At 37.8% G+C, this 27,308-nt stretch overlaps 1 protein-coding gene across 9 annotated transcripts in view; it reads left to right on the forward strand.

Moving 5' to 3' along the window:
* The window catches only part of ACKR2 (atypical chemokine receptor 2), a 58,060-nt gene that overhangs the window by 20,993 nt on the left and 9,759 nt on the right, over positions 1-27,308 (forward strand). For 7 of the 9 annotated variants that reach the window (XM_056805109.1, XM_016424358.2, XM_056805106.1 and 4 more), the window contains one exon: positions 11,739-11,851. The gene's annotated coding sequence lies outside the window, so the exon portion shown is untranslated. Of the gene's footprint in view, positions 1-655; positions 3,325-11,738; positions 11,852-27,308 lie in introns of those variants that run through there. The other 2 variants (XM_016424354.2, XM_007499785.3) reach the window with 2 other exon arrangements.

Raw genomic sequence — 27,308 nt, forward strand, 5'->3', positions numbered from 1 at the left:
CACATGGTTCTGTTTTGTTAGAAAATAAACTTTATAAAAATAATACTTGAAGTATTGGACACATTAATTTAACTGCCTAAATTAATCAATCAATCAATTAATTAATTAATTAAGGCAGCTGCCTAGTTGCCTTCCCTGTGCCAGCTGAGCCACCACACTATGAACCTACCAGGGCTCGCCTAGCCACCTCCCCTTACCAGAATTCCCTACTTCCTTTGCTCAGTTCAATTTTATGTGCCTTCTGACATCTCTTTACTGAATCCCTTACATATGGTAGACTCAGACCTCCATCAGGATCAGAGGCAGATCTTCCAGATGGCAGGAGACACATCCAGGTGCTATAGAACCATGAGGCCTCTGGCATTTTCCCACAGTGTAGCTTGTTGACAGATATGCCCCAGGCCTTGTTCTTAACTCAATCAAAGGTTAGGGCTGAATGGTCATCTATTCAATCAAAGAATGGGTATATTTCATTATTATTAACATTATGTTTCAAATTCTTTATCAATATATCAGAATATAATTATATTTCAAACTATGAAACTTTCCCCTTTTAAACTTTTAAATCAATCTTAAGTTATCAGGAAAAAGAAAGAGTACAGGCTAGTGTTCAGCTTTCACAATTCAGAGGCAAAGAGGCCACAATAATATGCCCATTAGGCAATGGGATAATGGGATAAATTTGCTTTTTTGCCTCTCATGAAACACCAAAGATGTTTTGGGAAACAGGAACTGAACAGATGTGGGGAATCACTGTGCAGATGTGAAAAGGCATGCAAGACTGAAAACTCTTTTAAAATAAAAAGGCAGGCATGCCAGATTGGCACAGTGGAACAGCATTGAACTCAGAATCAGAAGAACTGAGTTCAAACTCTAGCTTTGTCCCTTTCTACAGGTTGGATCATTTTTTTTTACCCTTACCTTATGTCTTGGAATCAATACTGGGTAATGGTTCCAAGGCATAAGAGTGGTAAGGACTAGGCAATGGGGGTTAAGTGACTTGCCCAGGGTCACCCAGCTAGGGAGTATCTGAGATTAGATTTGAACCTAGGACCTCCTGTCTCTGAACCTGGCTCTCAATCCACTGAGCCACCCATATGCCCCCTACAGGTTGGATCTTGAACAAATTTCTTCCCTGGAAACTCAATTTCCTCACTTGTATACTCAGAGAATTAAAATAGATGATCTCTAACAACCCTTCAAATTCTAAAATGCCATCCTAGGATGAATGGTCAGGAACTAGAGATAGACTAGAATGGAATAAGGATAAGAGAAGGTCCCATTTGGGAACCAGTGTATGGAACATGAAGGGAGTTCCAAAGAACTTAACAAGTCATAAATAGGAAGAACATTTGAATATAGAATTTCAGAGCTGGAAGGATCATCTTGTTCAACTTCTCCACTTTACAGAAAGGAATACAGAAGCCCAGAGAAGAAGAATTGCATGCTGGAAGCAAGACGATGGAGTAAGGAACACTCAGCTTACCCAAACCCTCCAGATGCACATAAACAGAAAATAAAATGCCTCATGCCAAAGGAAATCAGGAAAGACTCATCTTACTGGGGTGAGAGGGGAGAATAGCTCAGTGAGTGCTGCATGGGGGGCATGTAGAGTACACACCAGCTCAGAGTCTTTGCATATGGTCCAAGGCAATAAGGAAGCTGGTAGGGGAGCAGCCCTATTCTCCATCAAGCTGACTGAGGCAATGAAACAGCAGATGGGAAGCAGCCCAATACTAATCCCTCAGAGGGGCTGGTAGAACCAGGAACAGCCCAAGATCAGCCCTACAGAAATCTGAGACAAGGAAACTGGTAAAGCCAGAAGCAACCCAACCCATGATGAGAGGCAACAAAGCTGGCAGTGGGAAGGTGCAGCTCAATGCCAGCCCTACCAGCTCCCACATTGTCTGAGGTAAAAAAAAAGGTAGATCAGGGAACACCCCAACATAGGAAATAGGAGGGAAACTGGAAACAGGAGGAAGGGAAACCTGATGGACAAAACTGCTACAAGCCTCCCACAAGAAGGAAGCCAGTCTACCCGCCCTGTAATATATACTGAGTGATCCAAAGATAGCTGAGTTAACCCAAGTATAAAAGAAGGCTACATTGCAAGCCTAGAACAGTGTTCCCCCTGCCACAGGAACAGAGCAGGATCTCAACAAATACACAAGGTAATGGTGGGGGGTGGGGGTGGGGAATGACTAGAAAAATGAGCAAAAGATAAAGAAAAAAAAACCCTAACTTTACAAAGTTACTTTAGTGATGGGAGATCAAAATATAAACCCAGGAGAGGACAAGAATGGCAAATAGGAAATGTGAAGCCTCAAAGAAAAGTAAAAAAGAATGTCAGCACCTCAAAAACCTCTTGAAAGAACTTGAAAGGAAGTTTAAAAATCAAATAATAAAAGAAATGATAGAAAGATTCAACAACTTGGAAACTAGAATGGGCCAAATGAAAATGGAAACATAAAAGGTCACAGGAGAAAACAACTTCCTAAAATTAAAATTGAGCAAATGGAAGTTACTGACCCCATAAAGCATCAGGAAACAATAAGGCAAAATCAAAAGAATGAAAAATAGAAGAAAATCTGAAATATCTCATTGGAAAAACAACTGACATGGAAAATAGATCCAAGAGAGACAACCCAAGGATCTTTGGAATACCTGAAAGCTCTTCAAAAAAAGAGCCTGGACACCATATTATAGGAAATCATTGGGGAAAACTAGCTTGATATCCTCAAACAAGAGGGGAAAATAGGGATTGAAAGAATCCATCCATGGATGAAAGAGACTGCAATAAAACATCCCAGGACTATTATAGCAAAATTCAAAAATTTGCAGACCAAGAAGCATAAAGAAGAGAAGGAACTATTTGGTCCTAGAGTCTTGGGTAAGCCCTGTGATAGTGGCTAAGTGGTGACAACTGAAAGGACAGGGATATTAGTCAGTCTAGATTATAATTTCCATCAGGAACATTTGTTTTCCAACCAGTTTTGCATAAGGAACATTAAGGTCATTGAGTTTGACTCAGCTCTTCATTCAGACCAGTACCACAGTGGGTTTTGAAGTCCAGCCCAGCAGGATGGAAAACAAATTTATGAAACAGGATGTAGTCAGGCTGATCATTATTAGGCCATCCTAGGTCATTTTCCACCAGGACAGAAAACATTGTGGTGGCAACCTTGCTTCTCTCCAGCCATTTTTCCTTAAGAAGAGGAGCTCCTAGGCAAGCCACAGAGGTCTGACCTCAGCCAGAGGAGGAGCCCAAGTTGGCAGGCAGCTCAGGGTCAAGGAAAGTGACTTTCTCTATGGACCAGAGAATCGGTAAGTGTGGTATGAACCTGTCATCTCCAGGGTGCTTGCTTTGAAGGATCACTTGAAGGACTACGGTTGTGGAGGAGTAGACAGGGAATTCTAGATTTGGAGTGAAAGGGCCTGAATCTGGTTCTTACTAACTCTGACTTTAAGTCAGTCACTTTATATCTCAAAGCCTCAGTTTTCTACTCTGTAAAATAGTCAAGTTGGATTAGGTGGTCTCTAACATCCCTTGCAATTTAAAATCTTATAATTCTGTGCAATAGGCTTAATGTATACTGATTCATAATAATAGCTAACATTTATATAGCACTTTAAGATTTACAATGGGCTTTTCAGATATTATCTCATTGGATCCTTATAATATCAGTGGGAGGCAGGTGTCATTATTATCCTCATTTTATAGTTGAGGAAGCTGGGGCAGACTGTAAATGACTTGCTCAGGATCACACAGCTAGTGTCTAGTTACTCAAATCCAGCAATGCTGGATTGAAACTTAGGTATTCATGACTCCAGAGCTGCTTCTAAATCCTGAGGGTTTGCAGGAGTATATTGATAAATGTTTAATAACCAGCCCTCTAAATACACACACACACACACACACACACACACACACACACACACACACACACACGTATGCACGCACACACCCAGGGCAATGGTATTTTTTTTAATACATTTTTATTAATTACCATTAAATGCCAAATAAACATTTTACAATATTTTTTTAAACTCTTACCTTCCATCTTAGAATCAACACTTAGTATTTGTTCCAATGTAGCCTACAGGGCACACTAGTTTAATCTACATCATTAACATTTTCTTCATCATTTTCTTAAGTCTAGTAATTAGCAAAACAATAAATCAGATCCTGCTTTGTATCCTTTGCTGATTGGAGTTTTAATGGTCTCAGAGAAATTTGTCAATTGGCTTTCAGAAATCAGGTTAAGCTGATTCCAGCATATTCCTGCCTGGTACCCTCACCCAGGGGTATACTAGAGCCCCCTGGAACCATTCTCAAGCTAATTGCTACATTTGTCAATGTGATCCCATCTAAACCTCAGAAATTGGCAGACTACAAATTAGAGCTTGATTTATTGTTCTGCTAATTGTCTAGACTTAAGCAAATGATGGAGAAAATGTTAATGATGCAGATTAAACTTTTTTAAAAACCTTTACCTTCTGTCTGAGCTTCAGTCCTAGCAAGGGCTAGACAACTGGGGGGTAATTGATTTGCCCAGGGTCACATAGCTAGGAAATGTCTAAGGCCATATTTGAACCCAGGACCTCCCGTCTCTAGTTCTGGTGCTCCATCCACTGTGCTACCTAACTGCCCCTGACACAAATTAAACTTACAAGTGTGGTATGGATTTATTCCAGAAAAAAGTGACATCCGAGTTGGGATTTTTATAAATAGGCAGGAACTGGGGAGGAGATAAGAGTACATTTCTGGAATATGAAAAAGCAAAAGCAAATGTATGGAAGCAGGAAGATTTAGGATGTGTTCTAATTGTCCAGTTTGCCTGGAGTAGAAAAATATGACGCAGGGCTAGAAAGTAAGGGTGGTACCAGATTGTGAAGGGTTTGGGACGACAGGCTAAGAATCAGAAATATGACTCAGTAGGGAGTTACTAAAGGGTTTTGAGCTGAAGAACGACAGGGCCAAATTTGTGTAGAAGGAACTTTCATCTGGCAGCTGTGGTGGGCAGTTTGGACTAGAGAGGAGGAAAAAAAATAATAGTAAAGTACCAGGGATTGATGGTTTAGGAAGTTCCCTGTAAGGTTGTGGTAGTGCTACTATTATCCTCATTTTGCAAATAAGAAAACTGAGTCTGAGAGATGGTTAAATAGTGAATTCTTCCCCCAATAGTTTGAATCTTTGGATTCATTGGGCACTAAGTGACTATGATCATTAACTACAGGGTGCTGATTTCCTAACCTATTCCATTGAACCTTTACTCCATTTCTTAGCCAGTACCAAATTGTTTTGATGATTATAGTATAGTTTGAAATTTGGTACAGCTAAACCTCCTTTCTTCATTTTTTTTTCATAATTCCCTTACCATTCTTGACCTTTCATTTGCAATCATTTTTCCAAATGAACTTTGTTATGGTTTTTTCTAAATCAGTGAAGAAGTATTTTGGTAGTTCAATGGGTATGGCACTAAATAGATAAATAAGTTTGGGTAGGATGGTCATTTTTATTTTATTGGCTCGTCCTATCCATGAGCAGTTAATGTTTTTCCATTTGTTCAAGTCTAGTTTTAGTTGTGTGGCGAGTGTTTTGTAGTTGTGTTCATATAGTTCCTGTGTTTGTCTTGGGAGGTAGATTCCTAGGTATTTTATTTTGTCTAAGGTGATTTTGAATGGGATTTCTCTTTCTAGTTCTTGCTGCTGAGCTGTGTTGGAGATATATAGAAAAGCTGATGATTTATGTGGGTTTATTTTGTATCCTGCAACTTTGCTAAAGTTGTTGATTATTTCAATTAGCTTTTTGGTTGAATCTCTAGGATTCTTTAAGTAGACCATCATGTTATCCGCAAAGAGTGATAACTTGGTCTCCTCCTTGCCTATTTTGATGCCTTCAATTCCTTTATCTTCTCTAATTGCTACTGCTAGTTGTTTCTAGTACAATGTCAAATAGTAGAGGTGATAATGGGCATCCTTGTTTCACTCCTGATCTTATTGGGAATGCATCTAGTTTATCCCCATTGCAGATGATATTAGCTGTTGGTTTTAGATAAATACTGTTTATTATTTTTAGGAATGACCCTTCTATTCCTATGCTTTCTAGTGTTTTTAATAGGAATGGGTGTTGTATTTTATCAAAGGCTTTTTCTGCATCTATTGAAATAATCATGTGATTCTTGCTAGTTTGCTTGTTGATGTGGTCAATTATGTGGATGGTTTTCCTAATGTTGAACCAGCCCTGCATCCCTGGTATGAATCCTACTTGATCATGGTGAATGATCCTTCTGATCACTTGCTGGAGTCTTTTTGCTAGTATCCTATTTATGATTTTTGCATCTATATTCATTAGGGAGATTGGCCTATAGTTTTCTTTCTCTGTTTTTGACCTGCCTGGTTTTGGAATCAGTACCATGTTTGTGTCGTAAAAGGAGTTTGGTAGAACTACCTCTTTGCTTATTATGTCAAATAGTTTGTATAGTATTGGGATTAACTGTTCTCTGAATGTTTGATAGAATTCACAGGTGAATCCATCAGGCCCTGGGGACTTTTTCTTAGGAAGTTCTTTGATGGCTTGTTGGATTTCAATTTCTGATATGGGATTATTTAGGAATTCTATTTCCTCTTCTGTTAGTCTAGGCAGTTTGTATTTTTGTATATATTCATCCATTTCTCCTAAATTGGTGTATTTATTACCATATAATTGGGCAAAGTAATTTCTAATGATTGCCTTAATTTCCTCCTCATTGGAGGTGCTGTCCCCCTTTTCATCTTTAATGCTGTGAATTTGCTTTTCTTCCTTCCTTTTTTAAACTAGATTGACCAGTACCTTGTCTATTTTGTTTGTTTTTTCAAAGTACCAGCTTCTTGTCTCATTTATTAAATCAATAGTTCTATCACTTTCGATTTTATTAATTTCTCCCTTAATTTTTAGGATTTCTAATTTGGTTTTCTGCTGGGGGTTTTTAATTTGATCGCTTTCCAGTTTTTTCATTTGCATTTCCAATTGATTGATCTCTGCTCTCCCTTGTTTGTTAATATAAGCATTCAGGGATATGAATTTACCTCTGATTACCGCTTTGGCTGCATCCCAAAAGGTTTGAAAGGATGTTTCGCCATTGTCATTTTCCTCGATGAAATTATTAATTGTTTCTATGATTTCTTCTTTAACTAAACGGTTTTGGAGTATCATATTGTTTTAATTTCCAATTGGTTTTAGATTTGGTTTTCCATGTACCATTACTAATCATTATTTTTATTGCCTTGTGATCTGAGAAGGCTGCATTCATTATTTCTGCTTTTCTGCATTTGTGTGCTATGTTTCTGTGACCTAATGTATGGTCAATTTTTGTGAATGTGCCATGTGGTGCTGAGAAGAAGGTGTATTCCTTTTTATCCCTATTTATTTTTCTCCATATGTCTATTAATTCTAATTTTTCTAAGATTTCATTCACTTCTTTTACCTCTTTCTTATTTATTTTTTGATTTGATTTATCTAAATTTGATAATGGTTGGTTTAAGTCTCCCACTAGTATGGTTTTATTGTCTATTTCTTCCTTCAATTCTCCTAGTTTCTCCATTAGAAATTTGGGTGCTATATTATTTGGTGCATACATATTGATTAATGATATTTCCTCATTGTCTATAGTCCCTTTTAACAAAATATAATTACCTTCCCTATCCCTTTTGATCAGGTCTATTTTTGCATTGGCTTTATCAGATATCATGATTACCACACCTGCCTTCTTTCTATCAGTTGAAGCCCAGAAGGTCTTACTCCATCCTTTAATTCTGACCTTGTGGGTGTCAACCCGCCTCATGTGTGTTTCTTGAAGACAACATATGGTAGGGTTTTGGATTCTAATCCATTCTGCTATTCGTCTACGTTTTATGGGTGAGTTCATCCCATTCACGTTCAAAGTTATGATTGTCATTTGTGGACTCCCTGGCATTTTGATTGCCTTCCCTAATTCTAACCTTTTCTTCTTCGGCTCTACCTTTTAGTCCAGTGATTTACTTTGAAACAGTCCCCCTTGTCCCCTCCCTTGATGTTTCCCTTTTTAGTCCCTCCCTTTTTGTTCCCTCCCCCTCCCCCCTCTCTTTCCCTCCCTTTTTGTTCTCCCTCTCCCCCTCCCCCCCTTGGTTTTCCCTTCTCCTTACCCTTGTTGGGTAAGATAGAATTCAAGATCCCAATGGATCTGGATGTTTTTCCCTCTCAGAGCTGATTTCCCTGAGATTGAGGTTTAAGTAACCCCCCCCCTCTCTTCCTCTCCTTCTTATAGGAGTTTTCTTCCCCTCCCCTTCCCATGTGAATCTTTGTGTGAGAAAGATTATTCTATTTGGTCTTTCTTTACCCCCTATTTATACATTACATTTTTTCCCCCACATGTTAGTATACATAGGTTGATATAAATGTAGTCCTTATAGAAGAGAGTTTGAGTAAAAGAAGAAGATAACATTTTCCCCTTTCCTTAATATTTACCTTTTCAGGTATTCCTTGCTCTTTGATTTTCGGTATCAAACTTTCCACAGAGCTCTGGTCTTTTCTTTGCAAAAAGTTGGAAGTCTTCTATTTTGTTGAATGCCCATACTTTCCCTTGGAAGTATATAGTCAGTTTTGCTGGGTAGCTGATTCTTGGTTGGAGACCCAGCTCTCTTGCCTTTCTGAAGATCATGTTCCATGCCTTACGATCATTCAGAGTAGAACTTGCAAGGTCTTGTGTGACCCTGATTGGCATTCCTTTATATCTAAATTGTCTTTTTCTGGCTTCCTGTAGGATTTTTTCTTTTGTTTGATAGCTTTGGAATTTGGCAATTACATTCCTGGGAGTTGTCTTTTGGGGGTTTAGTGTAGAAGGTGTTCTGTGAGCTCTGTCAGTGGCTGTATTGCCCCCTTGTTCTAGAATCTCTGGGCAATTTTCTTTGATTATATCTTGTATCACCATGTCCAGTTTGGTGTTTATTTCTGGCTTTTCTGGGAGTCCAATTATTCTTAAATTATCCCTTCTCCCCCTATTTTCCAGATCTATCACCTTGTCGGTGAGATATTTTATGTTCTCTTCTAATTTCTTGGTATTTTGGCTTTGCTTTATTGATTCTTGCTCTTTTACACGATCGTTGTCTTCCAGCTGCCTGATTCTGGCCTTTAAAGCCTGGTTTTCTTTTACAGTTTGGTCAAACTGGTTTTGTAGATGCGTGAATTTCTTTTGCATTATTTCCAACTTTTCCTCCCAGAAGGCTTCCATCTTTTTGGTCATTTCTGATTCAAATTCTTCATAGGTTTGTGGAGAGTTTCCATTTCCTTTGGAAGGTTTTGGAGCATTTTCTTTTATATTATCTTCTGTCTGCTCTGTATTTTGTATTTTGGCTCCATAGAATGTGTCCAAAGTCGCCCCTTTCTTCTTATTTTTCTTGGTATTTTGGGGCTTCTGTGGTTCTGTGGAGTTTGCCATTTCTGAATGTGGAGGATTAGCTTTTCTTATCTCTGGTGATCCGAGGCTTTAGTCCTGGGCAGATGTTGGTTCTATGAGCTTTCCCTGGGTTAAACTGAATATGCCTCACTGGAACTGGAATGGAAGGGTCAGACCACAAGGCCACACTCTCCCCCTAGCTCGCTTTCAGGAAGTTGCCTTCAGAATCGCTGGCCGTGAGGCTGTTTCGTCGGCCGGCCTGCGGGGGGATGGGCTGCAGCTAGCCCAAGCTCCGAGGGCGAGGACTTTCACTGGGACTTGGATAGCAGGATCCAGCCCGTGAGGCTGTCTTGCCCGCCCTGAGGGTTGCTGTTGTTTCGACCAGCTCTCTGCAGTGGAAGCCCCAGGCAGTAACTTTCACCGGACTGTAGAAGGCCCTGAGGGTTCTGCTCTCTGAGCCCAGCCGGGCTGCGGCTTCCGGGAGCCTTGGACTCTGCGCTCCTACCCCTGAGGTCCGAGTGATCTCGGGTTCTGGCTTTTAAGGGGAGCCGTACCTTTTGAACCGGGTCCAGGTCCAGGAGGAGGGTTCCTAGGGTCTGTGCTGTTGATCGTTTTGAATTTCGGCGCCTTAGGAGCTTATCGTTTGAGATCGGTCGGGAAGGGTTTTCAGGAGATCTGAGCTTTAGCTTTCTCTAAGCCGCCATCTTAACCGGAAGTCCCTGCAATCATTTTTAAGAGTGTAAAAGCATCTGGAAGCAAAAAAGTCCGAATATTGTTGCTCTCATATTTACCTTATGGACTTCTTGAAAGGTTCAAATGAGATAATTATAAACAAAACATTTTTCGGATTTTAGAGTGCTGTACAAAAGTCAATTATTATTATACTACGTATCCAATGAAATTGCACATCAGCCTCAGGAAGGGTGGGGGGAGGGGAGGGAGGGAAATAATGTGATTCTTGTAACCAAGGAATAATGTTCTAAATTGATTAAATAAATTAATTCAAAATAAAAAAAAATTAAATTATTATTATATATAGTAACTCTGAGTAAGCTAAAGGGAGGGGGCTTTTAGAAGTGGAGGAAGAGACAAGGAGTTTTCCAGGTCTCTGGAATGGGGCTAGGTGGGCTTATTCATAAGGCAGATTCTAACTCCTCTCCCCAAAAAATTCAGTGTCAAAATGATCAAAACAGTATAGCATGATGGGTAGCTCATCTCTAAAACATAATTTTGGGGGGGATATTTTAAAATAAATAACCCATAAATTACAAAATAATAATAAAATGAGGCCGTGGGACTAGTCTTGACCCCCTCTCCCCCATACCTATGATTCTATGATGTGATTGAGTGCTGGGCTTAGAGTTAAAAGTCCTGGCTTGCAATCTACATGGTGTCATTTAACCATAGTGGGTTAAATGGGGGGCCGTATTACTTCTCTTTGTGCTTTAGGGAATTTCCTAGAATTTATCTATTAGATGGTAACAGAATCACAGAACCTTCCTATTATTGTTATAACACAGCACTATGTGAATAAACAAAACTGGCTTTCGAAATCATTCCCATGATGACAGTCAATGCGATAAATCCTTTCATTTCTGAAACACTGGGGTCAGATCCTAGATGAAGCAATGCTTAATTGCCTGAGTTTTTCTACATGGTAGGGAATGATAAGGGATAAATGACCCCTAGGTCAGTGAGATGTGGGTGTGATAAATTACATGGCATGAGCATTAGCCCAAAGTCTAACTCTGATTTACTCTGTGATCTTAACACTTCTTTTGAGGTGGAGGAAGGTTGAGGGAATTGAGGTCTAAAAAAGCACAATAATCCCTGCCTTCCCAAGCTGGAGGCAGTACAGAAAGAGTACCCCATGTTCAAATGACATTATGGCTTGGGAAATTGGAAAGCATGTGTTTAGGGTAAAGTTTTGGAAAATATAAGGATTAGTATGCTCCAATATAGACTCAATTCAAAGGAAAAAATCAGAAATCAAATGCAACGTTGATGTCAATACCCACTCTCAAAATTATAGACTTGGATATAAAAGTAATGTCCTATTTTTAATGTGCTTTACTCTTTGCAAAACTCTTTCTTCATAATAGTCCAAGGACACATGTGACATAAATATTCTTATCCTACATGTACATAAACTAGATCGAATTGTTTATCATCTCTAGGAGGGAGAAGGGAAGGGAGGGAGGGAGGGAGACAATTTGGATCTTATAATTTCAGAAAACATGTGGAAAACTATTATATGTAATTAATTGGTAAAATAAAATATCTTTACAAAAATAAATGTTATTCTCCCCATTTGTTTTTGCCAAGTTTTGTGATTTCATTGGTGTATGGAACTCTCAGTGAAGAAATGCCCTTTGGGACTACAAATCATCATGAAGTCAGCAACTTGGAGTCCATAGAAGGTCTTATGTCCTGGGAAGGTAAGTCATTCACCCGGGGGCATCCACCCAACCACATCAAATGTAATTCCTACATCTCAGTTGGCTTCTTGTCCACTTTGCTGAGGTATGATACTCACACTAAGCATTTAGCACCAGGCTCTCTGGTCTTCAGCACATCCTTGGGAGAGACCCAACTCCTTGGCCCCCCTCAATAGGGCAAAGCACAATCCAATACACCACAGATTGGAATTGGAGAATCTCACAGCTGAAAGGAACCTCAGGGGTCATCTAGTCCTCTAATTCCCTCTCCCTGATATTTTTCCAGGAATGCCTTTTATACAAGGAGTCATCTTCTTAAAAGCCCTTAAAAATAGAAAATTTTTTCAGCTGAGTCCAATTCTTTATGAACCAATTTTGAGGTTTTCTTGGCAAAGATATTAGTTTGCCATTTCCTTTTCCAGCTCATTTTCTTTATGAGGAAACTGAGGCAAACAGGTTTAAGTGACTTACCTAGGGTCACAGAGCTAAGAAGTGTCTGAGGCCAAATTTGAATTCAGGTCTTCCTGACTGCAGGCCTGGTACTCTATCTACTGCACTGTCTTGCTACCCCTGAAAAGAAACTTATTAACTAATAAAATAAACCCAATTCACTTTTGAACTGTTCTCATTATTAGGAAGTTTTCTCCTCTATCAGGCTGAAAGCTTTTTCTCTACAAATCCCCCAACCTTAGTGCTTTTAGTTCTAACCACTGAGGCCAAGCAAAAAAGATCTAATTGTCTTTCTCATGACCATCTTTCAAAGATTTGTTGAATGAATGCACAAGTCCAGTTGTCTTTTCCATAATCACTTTTTACATTTTTGACTTAATGAATACAAGATTGACTGCTGAAAAGCAAGTCTCCAAGATAACCAGAAAGGAGTCATGATGAAAATGCTATCCACAGCCGAAGAAGGAACTATTGGAGTCTGAGGGTAGATCAAAGCATGCCATCTTCCCTTGTATTTCCTTCATGAAATTTCTGTTGTTCGTGTGATACGTGTCTTCTATCATGACATGAGTAATATGGAAAGATGTTTTACATGAAAGCATGGGTGTAACCTCTATCAGACTTTTCCCTGCCTTGGGGAGATGAAGTAGGGTAGGGAAGGAGGATGAATTCTAAAATGTCAAAAAAACAATGAACAGAAATTGTTGCTCATGTAACTGTTAACTTGGAAAAAAAACAGAACTATTAAATAGTCAGAAAAGCCACTCTTTAATTAAGGAAAGGGATTCAGTTCTAAATTAGGCCATTCCCACAGAGCTGCATGCTAACCTCATGCAGAGTTCTGAGGATTTAAACTCTGGTTGCTCTGGACACTAACCCCCGGGAGAGCCAACCGCACTAGATTGACAAAATAGGCTACAAGTTTGGGGGTTTCTAGATTCCACATCAACATAACTGAAAAACTGAAAAAAAGATTAAATGATGAAATCCTCATGTTGTCACAACAGGGACCTTGACCTTAACAGAACAAATATTTTTGGTAAAAACCCTTACCTATGGGTTAAAAACCAGTACCTATTATGTATTGGATCCAAGGCAGAAGAGTGGTAAAGGCTAGGCAATGGGGGTTACTGAGGTCAGATTTGAATTCAGGACCTCCCGTCTCTAGTCTGGCTCTCAATCCACTGAGCCACCCAGCTGCCCCCAAAACAAATTTTAGCAATAACTATTTGTGAAAAAAGGGACCAGCTAAAAGCACTAAGGATATGAGGCAGAAGTACGGATCTGATCTTTAAGTGAATCAGAGAGACCAACTCTCAAATACCCATTCATTAAAGAATTGGAGGTTTTAGAGCTAGAAGGGACTAAAGAATTTTGAAAACCTTTAAAGTGCCCTTAAAATATTTGTTATTATTACAGCATATAGTTTATATAGGGTATCCCAAAATTCTTAGTGCACTAAGATAAGACATCCTATTTAACATATTAATTTTACAAAGCAACCTACCCACAGTATCTCATTTGATTCTCACAACAGCCCTATGGGAGAGTTACTAAAGGAATTACTATCTCCATTTTGCAAATGGAAGGAACAGGTTCATAGGGGTTAAGAGAATGGTCTCACAGCTAATACCTGTTTCTGGACTCCAGGACCAATGTTCTTTCTACCCCTTCTGCCATGTTTCCTTTTCTGGGACCGGCCTTCAGGGATGGACCAATTCTAGAGCTTTGTTTTTCCAATAAGGAAACTGAGTTTCAGCAAGGTGAAGGGACTTGATCAATGTCATATGGCTGTTAAGTACACAAATTATGATTTGAAACTAGGTCTTACTCTGAATCTGATTTTCCTTCTATTATACCATGAATGAACTTCTCAACTTCAAAATGCCTTGAGGGCAGTGACAGTGTTTATTCCCTTTAAGCTCCATCACAGTATAACCCCTCGTCTATAGGTGGCACTTAATCACAGATCAGACACTCACAGTTATTTTCTGTGGACCCTAAAAAAGTATCACATTTAATTCATTCCTAAATTGGAATCACCACTAAACTATCTCTATGTCACCATCTAGCCACAAACTCTAGGGAATCCCTATAGAGATAGGGTGGGATCACCACTGGGGAAATTTCCCTAAAAGGGAAATTCTAAGAAGTACATCACAAGATATCTGAGGTTATGTCAAAAATCTTCAGTGCTTCTCTTATCTCCAGGATAATGTATAAGTTCCTCATTGTCATTCATTTGTTTTAGTTGTATCCAACTCTTTGGGTGTTTTCTTGGCAAGGACCCTAGAGTGGTTTACCATTTCCTTCTCCAGCTCATTTTATAGATGAGGCACTAGGGTAAGCAAAATTGTGACTTGCCCAGGGTCACACAGGTAGGAACTGTCTGAGGCCAGATCTGAGTCCAAAACTTCCTGACTCCAGGCTTGGCTCTCTATCCACAGAGCCATCTAACTGCCCCTTTTCTTTGTTTTTAATAGGAATGAGTTTTTTTGCTGAAGACTTTTTCTGTATCTGTTTATATAATAATATGATTTTTGTTGTCTTCTTATTGATAAGGTCAGTTATGCTGATAGTTTTTCTAATATTGAACCAGGCAACATTCTTGTTATTAATTCCAGTGAGCCATAGTATGTGAGCTGTATAATATTACTGTAAATCTCTTTGCTAGCATTTTTATTTATAATTTTGTAGCAATATTCATTACAGAATTTATGGTTTTATTGTTTTAATTTTATTTTTATATTTATATTTTATATATATTTATTTTATTTATATATTTTTTATTTTTATATTTATATTATTCTGTCTTTGTTCTCCCTGGTTTAGGCATTAAAATCATATTTAGGTCATAAAAGGAATTTGGTAGGGTTCTTTCTTTACCTATTTTTTAATAGTTTATATAATATTGAGATTAATTATTCCTTAAATGTTTGGTAGAATTCTCTTGTAAATTCATCTGGCCCTGAAAATTTTTTCTTAAGAAACTCGAGGGGCAGCTGGGTGACTCAGTGGATTGAGAGCCAGGCCCAGAGAAGTCCTGGGTTCAAACCTGACCTCAGACACTTCCTAGCCATGTGATCTTAAACAAGTCACTTGATCCCCATTGCTTAGCCCTTACCACTCTTCTGCCTTAGAACCAATAGACAGTATTGATTCTAAGACAGAAGGTAAAGGTTTTAAATATATATATTCTAAATATGTGCATATATTTAGAATATATTGCATATATTTAGAATATATATTTTATATTTTTATGTTATATAAAATATATCTATAAAATTAAAATTAAATTAAAATATTTATATATATAAAAGAAGCTCATTGTTCAATTCCTTTGTTAAGATAGGGTTATTTATATATTCTATTTCCTCTTCTGTTAATCTGAGCAGTTTATATTTTTTTTAAATATTCATCCATTTCATTTAGATTAAGCTCTCTTTTTTAGAGCAAAACTCAGCAAGCACCTTAGGTTGGCTCTTTGAGCAATACAGGAAATACCAACAAATTATTTACTCCACATAATGCTGCATTGTTCAATCAGTTTTAAGATTCTCCTTGTTTGGCCTTAATTTTCAAAGAGGACACTGTGAGATAATGACTTGATTTCTGCATGAATTGGATTTAAGTGAGGCATAGTTGTACAAAGATAGCAGCTTACTTCTCCCTTCTGCAGTCATCACAGTCTAAAGGCAATACAAAAGTCAGAAAAACTGATGATGACCCAAGACACAGTGGATGACCCTGGCCCATTGGTTATCCTCAACCTGATTAAGCCCATCTGCAAAGATGGTTTTCCAGAGTGTGGCTCCTGAGCTTGCTACAGTTTCTTGCAGCCACAGTTGAGAGTTGAGTGCCAGGTGGACACCAAAAGTGGATGAACAGCCCTAAAAAGTACCCTAGAGGTACTATTTCCTCCCTAAACAGCGATAGAGTCCAAGATTCTTAAAACATCTAGATAACATCTTTTCTCTTCTGTTTCTCTCCATACAACCAGAGAAGGCAGTAGAGAGCAGCTAGTTCTGAAAGATTCCTCTGTCTGCCTCTAGGTGGCTTACAGAGAGCAATAAGCTGAATTCAGCGCCCTCCAATGAGTTTCTGCCTTTCTTCAGCCAATCAGTGACTTTCCTGCTGTACTCTTATTTCCTTCCTTCTATATAATATCCTCAATGTCTTATAGTTATTTGATTCTTCTACTGGTATCTTCCCCACTTAAAGTGGCTCAACTTAGAACTTGCTGGTATTGTTACCTTTCTTTTGGGTTCAAAACTAACAGTTGTTACTTAATCTTCCCATGATCTAGAGTTATGTTTTTTACTTCTCTGTAAATCTCAATAATAAAAATATTACATTTTAGGAGTTTTATTAATGATCATTAGCAATCAAGGAATAAAGAGGATACAAAATAAAAACCACATGCCCATGGCTGATTAGCCATTTCAAAATCCCCACATTTAGCTTATCACTGTCACCAAGCTGGCTGCAAGCCCAAGAAAGAGGCCCAAGAGGACCACCCACTCACTAATATCCTCCGTCTACAGGAAGTATGTAATGACAAGAAGTCAGTAGGCTCCTGGGAAATATAGTTCTTTTTTAGGGTAACAGATTTTCAATTATACATTCCCCCCTGAGATCTGTGGAAGACTGGTCTCTCAAATGGATCTTGTAAACATAACCAACTTAAAAATGACAATAATTTGGGGATAAAAGGAAAAGAGAACAAAACCAATGATTGCTAGGTACATTGACAAAAAGCCCGTTAGGGGACAGTCTCCTTCACCATAAGAGTATACATATGAAACAAATGCATTCAACTCCACACAGTTCAAATCACCACATGCAAAGTTCACTCTGGATCTTCTGGTACAGTGTGTGGTCTGTGGAGGCATCTTCATGGTGTCTTCTCCAAACAGTTCACTTTCTGGATTCGGAGAGGTATCATGTTTTAAAGTGGCTCAACTTAGAACTTGCTGGTATTGTTACCTTTCTTTTGGGTTCAAAACTAACAGTTGTTACTTAATCTTCCCATGATCTAGAGTTATGTTTTTTACTTCTCTGTAAATCTCAATAATAAAAATATTACATTTTAGGAGTTTTATTAATGATCATTAGCAATCAAGGAATAAAGAGGATACAAAATAAAAACCACATGCCCATGGCTGATTAGCTCTCAAAAGAATTTAAATTTTGCATTTTAGAATAATAATAATAATAACACATTCCCCCCCTGAAGAGGGTGTTGAAAAACACAGGGATCACTTAGGGATGCATGACTGAGTTATGAAGTATATGAATCAATTGGCAAGAGAAATCAAAAGCATCCAAAAAATCCAAATAAAAGAGAAAAGATAACTTCTGGATGAAATATAGACTATCAAAGTCTTATGTGTAAAAATTCAAAGTAAAAGAAAATAAACCTATAACAGGCCCAGTTAAAGTGATTTCTATCCTATAAGTCTGTAGGACAAAATGCAGTAATATTTCAACTACCCATTTGCCGCCAAGACTACAGGAAATTGTCATACTATTAGAGATAAAAGGGACTAGATTATAGGAGCAAATGGGAGCCAGAATGGAGCCTGAATAATCGATGTCATATATTTTTATATAGAGTGTGTGGTGTGACAAGGAAATCACTTTAAAAGACTGATATATATTAATTTAAGGTCGCCAAGGAATTCAGCTATGTAATTCCTAAATGAAAACTCAAGTCAGCCGTCAGCCTTTTATAGAGTTTAATTACAAACAGGAGGAAGAAAGGAATTAGAGGGAGAGAGAGAGAGAGAGAGAGAGAGAGAGAGAGAGAGAGAGAGAGAGAGAGAGAGAGAGAGAGAGAGAAAGGGGAGAGAAGGGAATAGGGTTTAAATATCCCCTCTGTTTAGGCTGGGCCAAAAGGCCCAAGCCCTTAGATAGCTGGGGCAAAGAAAGGAGATCAGTCCCTATTACTCACATGACCAAAACGGAGAAACAGTCTCCGGGGCCTCCACCTCCAGCTTCCTTCAGAGCAAGCTTCTCAGAGCACCTCTCCAACCACTTAGAGCCAAAACTCTCCAACCACCCCCCCTCAGTCCTCAGACCCCTCTATCTTTAAGGAAACCATCCAAGTTCCCTCCCCTCAGTTCTCACATCTACCAATCACTGTCCATCATTTTCACTGTGCCAATGGTGGCTCTAGCTTAACCCAGGACCGCCCAGAGGTCTGTGGCTTTGCACATGTCTGTTGAAGGTCATATTCTCAAATAATTAAATCTTGATCTTTTGCTACAGCCTTTCCTAAATCCTGTTACCCTGAGTAGGGTAGAGATTGGAATAATTAAATTTTGATCTATGCTGCAGCCCTTCCTAAATCCAGTTAGGACTGAGTGGGGTGGAAATTGTATTTTCCAAGACTTGGTTCTATCATTCCAAGTATCTCCATTGTATCAATTCTAAAATCAATCATGACTCAAAGAAATTCCTGTTCTGTGCTTAAGCATAGGTCAAAGCCCTTTCCATTGTTCAGCAAAAGGTTTCTGTCCTAAAGTAATCTTAAGAAGGGAGGAGGAGGAACCTCCCTTGTCAATTGGGTTCACATTCCAATAGACTATCACTAAGAAATTTTCCAAGTATGAAATTTCCCAATGGTGAAATTTCCAACATTTACAAGTCTAAGAAATTTTGAGGTATACAGTGGTACAAGGAAGACCTGTATTTAACACAAGTTAAAAAGCCACAACCTTGAGGCTCACACATGATTAAGTCCTTGCACTCTTTGTGCAGAATGTCATCAATCCACATAGGATTAGTTTTGTCTCTTTGACCTTGTGCTCTAATGGCACTATGCAAGTAGCTTTGTGCTTCCTTGGCACTGTGCAATGGCTCTTTTTGTATCCCCTTCTCCTGGAATCAGACAGAATCATTTAGCAAAGTCCAATATTTTTTTAAACAATCAATGGCATCATTTTTATAGTCTAAAGCTTTTGGGATATGAATTAATATTATAGCAGATATATATTTTAACTTATATTACTGCAAAATCAAAAAAAGTTAAAAGAAAATCTCAATACTAGTGACGTGCTTCAAATACAAAAAGGAGAGAAAATAAAACTGAAATAGTATATTGCACATGCAAGAAAAACAATAATAGAAAAGTTTTAAAAATAAAAAAATAAATAGCTTACAATAATTGACACTGTGTCAGCTAGGGAAAGGTAGAATACAAAGGTTTCTCACTCAAAAATGAGATCCGTTTCCTTTTCAAATTTGGCCATGATCCACTGTTTTTTTTTTTAATAAAGAACAGTGATACAACAAGTAATGCACATCCAAAAAGTATCAAAATATCCAAAGTTATAATAGCCCATTTAATGACAATAGCAAACAAACCCACTATCATATTTTACATGAGTCTGCTGAATGACATTTAAAGTTAATGGATACTTGTCACAGGTTTTTTAGGTGTAGTAAATCTTTTAACCTTGGTTGAGATATTTTTAAACAAAGTAAAACTTATTTGGGTCTAGAATATTACTAAGAAATCTAGATTGTTTTGTTGGAAGTAAATTAAACTGAAGAGTTACAAATGAGAGGTGCTCACTCTTGGGAGACATTCAAGGGTACCATGCCCTTGGATCAACTTCCCAGCTCCTTTGGTATGAGACTGTTGTGTCCCATCCATTCATATTTTTACAAATGCAGGAGGTGGGGATTATAATTGTACTTCACTTCAGCTACTAAAATGGACCCTTTACCTCTTGTTACAAATAACTTGGAGGTAGGCAAAATGAATAGTCAGAGTTGTTGAAAAAATTTTTAAATCATGTTTAAAGACCCCTTAAGATCAATTTGAGATATTTAGCTCATTAAATTTACCAAAGGTTGTTAACCAGGTTGACAGAATCCATCTATCATCTGTGTGACAATTTACAAAGTCAAAATGGAAGAAAAAGCTGTTTTTATATGGACTTATTAATTAACATTTGTTCAGTATAGTTATAGGGGAAAGGTAACAGAATATATCAGTAGTTAAAACACAGTAGATTGAACTGATTCAGTGTAACAGAATAGTATTGAATACATTGATATATGAACTTAAAACAAAAAAATTAAATCTTAAAGCAGACAATCAGCAAAATACAATAAAATACAGAGATTTTCATAAAACAATGTAGTCTGAAAAAGCTTAAAATTTTCACCTCCAGTCTCTTTAAAGTTCCTTTCTCTATCTGTCCAGATTCCTTTTGTCAGATTTTTTTGACTCTCCCCTAGTGAGGGAGAATTCTTCATTGAACATGGTGAGGAGGAATCCCAAATTGGATAAATCTTAGAGACTTGACAGGCCCAAATGGCAAAGGATTATAGGGAGATGAGTTTTCTCCCCTGAATCTTAGGCAAGATAAATGAAAGGATTAGTGTACTCATGAAAAAGTATCCTAAAACTGGAAGCTGTTTGAAATAGGTAATGCATTGCTCTTTCGTAGAATGGGCCATGCTTGTAATTTACTTCATATTTGGAAGAGTAAATTCCTTCTTCCCTTCCCCCTTGAGGTATAACACTAGTTTCCCCAAAATGAATTCTGGAGCAGCATAACCCACAAAAAGATAGAGTGAAATAATTTTTCAGTCCAAAACAACTTGGAAAATTGGCAAGAAAGATCCATTGTTTATGGGTTTGAAGTGAAGTACAAAGCTGCATGCCAAGGTAGAAACAGCCCTGGGGGCAGCTGAATCAGCAGCAAAGGCTTCCAGAGCTCTTAGCCACAGACAATAAGATGTAGCCAGACAATGGAATTGCAGTGGGCTATGGGAGAGGTGGTGGGAGGGGGGGAAGGAAGAAAAGAAAATGATCTTTGTTTCCAATGAATAGTGTTTGGAAATGACCAAATAAAAATAAAAATAAAAAAAGATGTAGCCAGACAATTGCTCAGAAAGGGATTATAGAGGTATCTTTGCTAACTCTGGGTGCAAGACTCTTGTCCTATTGTTCATATGCAGATTCAGGTTGTTGTCTTGGATTTCAGTCTCAGGGTGAGGAGGTGCACTAGTACACACCAGACTTACAGCTATGGGAATTAGGAGACCCTGGTCACTGTTCCAAGGTGGAAAAGAGTGGTTATAGTTGCTCCCTTCACCTCACTTACAGAGCCAAAATTTAACTGTTTTTTTTAATTAAAAGAAAAGAAAAAGGTAGGAACACGAATAAACAACAACAACAACAACAAAAAGAAACTTGACATACAAAGTTATTTTGGTGATAGGGAAGACCAAAACACAAACTCAGAAGAAGACAACAAAAGCAATACTGCTGCATCCAAAGCCTCCAAGAAAAATATGAATTGGTCTTAAGCCCAAAAAGAATGGAAGAGCTTAAAAAGAGCTCTTAAAGTCAAATAAGAAAGGTAGAAGAGAAATTGGGAGAAGAAATGAGAGTGATACAGGAAAATAAAGGGGGAAAAGAGTTAACAGCTTCGTAGAGGAGACACAAAGTACTGAAAAAAAGAACAGCTTTTTAAAAAACAGAATAGGCCAATTGATAAAAGAGGCACAACAATATACTTCTTAAAAAGCTCAATTGGCTAAATGGAAAAAGATATGAAAAAATTCACTGAGGAAAAGAACTCTTTAATTAGTAGAACTGGACAAATGGAAAAAAGAAGTACAAAAGCTCACTCAAGAAAATCATGAATTAAAAAATAGAATTGGGCATGTGAAAGTTAATGACTCCTTTAGACATCAATAAACAATAAAAGTCAAAAGACAGAAAATATAGAAGAAAATATGAAATATATTTTTGGAAAGACAACTGACTTGGAAAATAAATCCATGAGAGATGACCTAAGAATTATTGGATTCTCTGAAAGCCATAATGAAAAAAAAAAAGAACTTAGATATCATTTTTGAAAAATTATCAAGAAAAATCTGCCCTGCTATTCTAGAACAGAAGGTAAAATAGAAATGGAAAGAATTCACTAATTACCTTCTGATAGAGATTCCCAAAGGATAACTCCCAGGAATATTATAGCCACATTCCAAAACTCCCAGGTCAAGGAGAAAATGTTTCAAGGAGTCAAAAAGAAACAATTCAAATGCTACAGTTGGAATAATATAAGATTTAGAAACTTCTACATTAAAGGATCAGAGTGCCTGGAATAGTATATATGCCAGTGAGCAAAGGAGATAGTGCTTCAATCAAGAATCACTTACCCAGCAATACTGAGAATAATCCTTTGAGAGAAAAGTGGGTATTCAATGAAAAAGGGGACTTTCAAACTTTCCTGATGAAAAGACCAGAGCTACATGGAAAATTTTATTCTTAAATTCAAGACTCCAGAGAAGCATAAAAAGGTAGACAGGAAAGAGAAATCAAAAGATACTCAATAAAGTTCAACTGTTTACATACTTAGGTGGGAAGATGATTCTTGTAACTCCTAAGAACTTTATCATTATTAGGGTGATTATAAGTAGTACACATAGTTAAAGGACAAGAGTGTGAATTGAATAGGATGGGATGATATCTAAAAATAAAATAAAATTAAGGAGTGAGAAAGTAGATTGCTTTGGGAGAAGGAGGAAAAGAGAAATAGAGTGGGGAGTAAATTATCTCACAAAAAGAGGTAAGGAAAAGCTCTTAAGTGGAGGGAAAAATCAGGAAGGTGAGGAGAGGAGTACTTGAACCTTACTCTCATCAGAGCTATCTCAAAGAAGGAAGAATATACATAATCAATTGGGTATAGAAATCTCTTTTTACCCCATAGGAAAGTAGGAGGAGAAGAGGAGAAGAGAAAAAGGTGGGGCTGATAAAAAACAGGGCAAATTGAGGAATGTGGTGGAGGATGGATAGAATGAAAGGAGGGAGAAAAGGATAAATGGGAGAGAAATAGAACAGAAAGTAATACAAAGTAATCATAATGGTTAAAAAAAATTTTACAAGAAGTCTCTCTAATAAAAGCCTCATTGCTCAAATACTTAGAGAAATGAGTCAAATGTATAATACAAGTCATTCTTCAGTTGATAAATGGTCAAAGGATATGAACAGCCAGTTCTCAAACAAAGTAATTAAAGCTCTCTATAGAAAAAAATGCTCTAAATCAATGTTAATTAGAGAAATACAATACTCTGACATATCATTCCTGCTACTGCCAGCATAATCAAGTCCAGGCAAGATTCCTTTGACTGAGGAGGTACAACTGACATGAAGTAGCAGGAATTACAGAAAAGAGAGCCAGAATAGAAGTTGGAAAAGTGCTGCCCTCTGGTACTCCAGCTTGAGGGGGTTTATTAAGCAAAAACCATTACACATTGACACTGGGAGGATATCATTGGCTGACAGGGGAAATAGTACAGTGAGTTACTTCAATGATACATGGTCCAGTTTTAACACGGGTTGGCCAGATTCTTGTTACAGAAAGAACTCATATTTTTTTATGACTGTGACTTTTGATAAGGAAATAGTGAAGAGGTGAAAACCAAGATTCTTGGAAACTTTGGGTCTGGGAAATCTTAGGTCAGTAGCATTGGGGTGTTGAAATGTTTAATCCAAAGATGCTTGTAATGCTAATTAGGAAAGCTGAGTCAAGCACTTTCAGAAGAGGCCAAATTATGTAATAGTTAAAATTTAGGAATATGGGGAGACTGAGGCAGGTAGAAATTAGTTTCTCTCTGCAAGAGTATTATTTTTTTTAGAGGTTTATTAAAGGTTAAAGATTAAAGAAAATATAGAATAAGAAAAAACACGTCCCTAGGCCAGACAACCTCACAAAAAGACGCATCTGCTCCAAAATGGAAGTCCAAAAGAAGTGAGAGAGCCCCAAAAACCTTTGCCACCAGCTTAAATCTTTCCTCGATCTCGGCCCACCTCCAGTGAGATTACAAAACATTTTGGGGAAGTGGAGCAAAGGCTTGTGGGGATTGTAGTCCTATATTCGAGTCTATTTTTTACATTTCACTGTTTGATCCTCTGGGAAGAAGTCCTTCCGCAAAGGATCATAAAAACATAATCAATTTAAAGATTACAATAATTTGAGGATAAGAAAAAAAAGAACAAAACCAATAATTACTGGACGCATCGACAAAAAGCCGTTAGGGGGCAATCCCCTTTGGCATAAAAGTATACATACAAATAAATGTTCAATCAACCATACCCAAAGTTCAATTTTGTGCAACTTGTGGTCTGGAGGCTTCTTCATGATGGCTTCTCCAACAGTTCAGTTCTGGATTCAGAGAGGTAGCATCTTCTTTACCTAAAATTCTTCTCAAAAGGAATTTAAACTTTGCAATTTAAATAATGATATTTTTTACATTCCCCCCATTAAAAGGGTGATTGACAAATACAGGATCACTTAGGGATGCATGGCTGAGGTATGAGGTATATGAATCAATTGGCAAGAGATATTAAAAGACATCAGAAAAATCAAAAGAAAAAAAGAAAAATTTCTGGATGAAAATATAGACTATCAAAGTCTTATGTGTAAAAATTCAAGTAAAAGAAAAATAAATCTATAACAGGTCCTTGAATCAGGGCCCAATCAAAATGATCTAAGCAATGATGCATTTACCCAGTCAATAGCCAGGACTACAGAAAGGTACCACACTATGAGAGACAGAAAAGAAAGGGACCAGATCATAGAAGCCAAGTAGGAGCCAAGTTTGGGGATACTCGTCTGTGAGTATCTTCAGAGTGAGTGTGGACACAAGGAAAGCCTATGTCTAGCAATGATAAACATAGTAACCTTGAGTCTTCACACTAGGTTCAAGACCTTTGTATTGGCCTAGATGTGCATCAATCCATCCTGGATTGGCTTTTCTTTGGCCCTGTGCAATGGCTCTTGTGTGTATATCTTGTCCTGGAATCAGACAGAATCATTAAGCAAAGTCCCATAATTTATTTAAATAATTAGTGGCATCGTTTTTATAGTCACAAGCTTTTTAGGGCATGCATTAGCAAATGTATTTCAAACTTGTAGCACTGAAAGTCAAAAAGTTAAAGAAAATCTTAATGCTGGTGACATGTGCTTCAAATATAAAAAGGAGAGAAAAAATAATAAAAAAACTGAAAAAGTATATTGCACATGCAAGAAAAATATAATAATAAAAGTGCTTTAAAAATTCAAAAATATAGCTTATAATCATTGACACTCTGTGTCAGCTAAGGAAATATAAAATGCAAGGCTTTCTCACCAAAAATGAGATCCATTTCCTCTTAATATATGGCCATGCTCACTGTGAGTAGAAGCCAAATGAATTGAACTAGGTTAACAATTTTTTTCATTTTTAAAAATACAGTAGTACAAATATGTAGTTATCAAAATTCCCAAAATTCTCAATAGCCCAATTAATTACAATAGCAAACAAACACACTGGCATTTTAAACTTATGAATTGATGGATATTTGTCACAAGTTTTACAATCATAGCAAATCTTTCAACCTTTGTATTTAAACATATTTTTAAAAACAAAGTAAAACTCATCTTGGGTTTAGAACATAATCAAGAAATCTATATATCATTCTGGTGCAAGTAAAATAGTGAGCTGAAGAGTATAAATAAAAATGCTCCTTTTTTTGGAGGCTTATAGGGATACAAATGCCCTGAGATTAACTGCCCAACTTCCATTCACATATTTAGAAATTCGGGAAGGTTGGGGTTTATAAAATGTTTTTCACTTCAGCTACTAGAATGGGCCTTACCTCGTGGTAGGGGCAGGCAAAAATAACCAGAGATTGTTAAAAAAAAATTACAAAAATCATATTTAAGAAACCCTTAAAATCATTGAGATATTTAGTACATTAAATTTTCCAAGGTTGTTATAGCAATTGTAACCAGTTCTGAAGTCCACCTATGTGATAATTTACAAAGTCAAAATTGTGCTGTTTTTTTTTCCATGTGGGCTTAATTACAATAATATTTGTTCAGCACAGTTATAGGGGAAAAACAATAGAATTTCAAAACTCAGTACATTCAAAATAAATTCAATCAACCTTCAGTGTAAGAGAATATTGAATCCAGTAATATATGAACTTAAAATCACAAAGTTAAACCATAACAAAAAATGCAATAGAATACAGAGGTTTTTATAAACCATTGGAGTCTGAAATGCCTTAGAATATAGCCTTTAGTCTCTTCAAAGTTCCTTGGGGGTTTATCCATTGTCAGAAGGCAGAGTGGTAAGGGCTAAGCAATGGGGTCTAAGGGGTTTGCTCAGGGCCCCACAGCTGGGAAGTATCTGAGGCCAGATTTTAACCCAGGACCACATGTCCTCAGGTCTAGTTCCCAGTTCGTTGAGCCACCCATTTGCGCCTTCAAAGTTAAAGTTGAATCTTTGGGCTGAATCTGCTCCCTGAAAGGCAGGTAAAATCAATGAAATTACCAGAAGAGTCAAAAGGTATCCTTTTAAACAGCCCATTGCTATTAAGTTTCTGTTTGAAAAATCTGTTTCTTTTTCTTTCTCCCCTGCTCTGATACCTCCTCCTGCCCTAGTCCACATGGAGCCCAGGCCGCCCACGTGGAGTCAATACCCCCGTCCACTCGGAGGCTTAGCCTAAGGGAAAATTACCCGTTCTCCTTTCCCTCTCGTCTCTCCCCTCCGCCCACGTGGCCAATACTGTTACCAACTGGTCGAAATGAGTCCTGAGCGATCTGCTCCAAGGGTCGGAGTGATGAGCTGTCTGGGTCGGAGGCCAGATGGGTGAGAGACAGACCGCCGAGGTGGGTAGGGCCGGGAGCTGGAGCGCAGACAATCAGGGCCCGGAGCTCCGGCACCAGATGAGAGGCCAGGAGCAGAAGCAGGAGCCAGAGAGGGCTGCAGGCAGGAACTGATCAAGATGGTTTTCTAAAAGGCATCTTGGAGATACGTGGCTTAAAAAAAATTCTCTAGGCTAAAGAATTTGAGAAGTTCTCATCCAATCTAGTGGTCGCTTGTGGGGATTGTAGTCCTGTATTTGAGTCTATTTTTTACAATTCCAATTGTGAACTTAGCCCTTAATTGCCAATGAATAGACTTGTTAACTTGGAAATAACATGGAAACTAC

The sequence above is a fragment of the Monodelphis domestica genome, chromosome 7 (genome assembly GCF_027887165.1).
Source record: "Monodelphis domestica isolate mMonDom1 chromosome 7, mMonDom1.pri, whole genome shotgun sequence".
Taxonomy (NCBI): Eukaryota; Metazoa; Chordata; class Mammalia; order Didelphimorphia; family Didelphidae; genus Monodelphis; species Monodelphis domestica.